Source organism: Babylonia areolata, chromosome 18 (assembly GCF_041734735.1).
Source record: "Babylonia areolata isolate BAREFJ2019XMU chromosome 18, ASM4173473v1, whole genome shotgun sequence".
Lineage (NCBI taxonomy): Eukaryota > Metazoa > Mollusca > Gastropoda > Neogastropoda > Buccinidae > Babylonia > Babylonia areolata.
This window is the reverse complement of record NC_134893.1, coordinates 39300083-39302582: the sequence shown is the minus strand read 5'-3', so window position 1 is coordinate 39302582 and position 2500 is coordinate 39300083. Positions and strand designations below refer to the sequence as shown.

Here is a 2500-nt window from a genome sequence, read left to right as displayed (position 1 = left end):
GTTTTGCACAGAACGTCTTTCTAATCTGATATTATCTTAATAATCATTCTTTTTAAGTAAAAACGTATATTCTATATTCATAAAAAAAATTGTTTAGCCATGTAATAACCTGGGCCATCGGGCTTGTCTTTAGTTCTACGAAAAGTAGACCGTCCTCAGTAATGTTCAGTGGTGTACTGACGCTTGTCGTCTCTGCACTCAACGTCAAACCATTCATTCGATCATAAGTATTCGTTTGATTTTTTGGGATTCGTTATTATCCATTGTGTTTTGAATAATGTAATGACTGTGCTTAATAATTTCCTTTTGTCTTTGTGGGTTTCCCCCCATATAACAAATTGCATAGTAGTATTCTGGAAACCTTATAGAGATCTATTACAATCCTGTAAAGCAATAAAGAGCATGAGCATAAGATTGTGTGTATAGATATTGACAGTACTGAGTGAATGTGAGATCGCTTGTATTGTCGGTAGTCTGAATTCAGTAAACATCTTATCCCTCTCTGTTTCAGAAATATCTCTACCCCTCCACAAATCCCACTCCCCCCAATAGAAAAGCAAATTCAAAACAAACGAACAGCAACAACAACAAAAGCAACACTGACAAACAAAAAAACAATCAACTTGATGAAAATAACTTTCCCTCTCTGTCTCAGAAATCCAGCCACACCACAACCCCCCCACTCATCACAAAAACAACAACAGTATCAGTAGCTCAAGGAGGCGTCACTGCGTTCCGACAAATCCATATACGCTACACATCTGCCAAGCAGATGCCTGACCAGCAGCGTAACCCAACGCGCTTAGTCAGGCCCTTGAGAAAAACAACAACAACAACAAAACCAAACCAACAAAAAACAATAACCCCCCCAAAAAAACCCAAACAACAACAACAAACAAACAAAACAAAAACAAAACAAAACAACAATAAATGAAAATGAACTAAAAAGACAATAATGATGATAAATAAGCAAACAAATGTAAAACATGCAGACACACATTCACACATACACACATGCATAACAGATATGCAACAAACATGCAGTTTCACAGATATGAAAGCACAAACAAATACACATAACCGTACACGAGCCCCGACACACACACACACACACACACACACACACAAACTACCCTGCATCCACACACACACCCTCCTCCACACACTCATTTTCTAGGCTACGCATCGCAGCTTCCACGGCACACACACACACACACACACACACACACACACACACACACATGGCAAATAAATATGATTCTGATTCTGATTCACACACACACACACACACCCTTACTTGTACAAGCACACACACACATACGCCCATATCCCCATCCCCAACCCCCCCCACATGTATACAAATATATATATATATATGCACACCCGCACGTTCCAATATTCCGTTGCTCCCACAGTACCGACATGCATGCACACATATACCTCATCCTTTACAGACACACACACACATACACGCACGTGCACAGAGCTCTCCTGATACATGTGTACACTTACACACTCGCGCACACACACACGCACACAAACACACAGACACACACACATGCACACGTACAGAGGCTGCCACTGATTGGCCGCAAGAGGGGTGGGAAAAGATCATTGATGCCAGCGTGTTGCTCAGTCTATTGTATTTGGAAAAGCCCACAAAGACTTTTCCGTTTTGAAGAAATTTGTGCAATGTTGGTTTGGAAATGATGCCGATATTCGATTGATTTGCAAAGCATCGTGCTCTACCTTTCATGCTAGACTTACGGCCGCTCCCTCTCTCTACCTTTATTTCTTTGAGGCGATCGATGGTGTGATGGCCTTGTACCTGTTCTTTTTGGTATTCTTTGACTTTTCTGAGGATTTCCGATTTTCCTAGGTGTAGGTCGCTCGTTGTTGTTGCGTTACCAGCAAGTCTGTCAGCTCGCTCATTTACCTTAACACCTGCATGTCCCGGGCAGTATGACCTTGTAAGTTTTTGAATCTGAAAGTTGCGTATTGCCTCATGCCACTCTGGGCTTCCCATTCTACTTTCAATTTTCTGTGTGAGGTTCATTGATTCCGTTAAAATCATGGCATGCTGGTATCAAGGCATATGGACACATGATAGCCACTGGAGAGCATTTGTCACAGATTTAACTTCCATCGTTAAGCTGGAGGTTGTGACTTTGTTGGCAGCATTCTATTCCCTAATTGTTTTTCCATTTTGTTTCGCAGTGAATCACCAACCGGACTGGCCTTTGCTGACTGAGCCATCTGTGTATATGATTATGTCCTCTCCTTTACTGTTTTCTTCTATGAGTAGCTTCACTTCTGCATCAGTTTTGCCCTCTGGCCATTCCCGACAATGTCTTCCTAGAGTGAGTGAAATGGCTTTGTTGAATAGATGATTGAGATTTTCGGGGTTTTCCTCCCATTCTTTTGTTTTTTTCAAGTCTAGTAGTCGGCATACTATCTGGATTGTGTTTTCTGCTTGCCCTGTCCATGATCTTCCTCGTCC

General features: G+C 41.6%; 1 protein-coding gene across 2 annotated transcripts in view; it reads left to right on the top strand.

Moving 5' to 3' along the window:
• LOC143292755 (uncharacterized) overlaps positions 1-412 on the top strand; it is an 8618-nt gene extending 8206 nt beyond the window's left edge. For both annotated transcript variants that reach the window (XM_076603300.1, XM_076603299.1), the window contains exon 5: positions 1-412. This exon is cut by the window's left edge and continues 1082 nt beyond it. The gene's annotated coding sequence lies outside the window, so the exon portion shown is untranslated.
• The last annotated feature ends 2088 nt before the right edge of the window (positions 413-2500 follow it).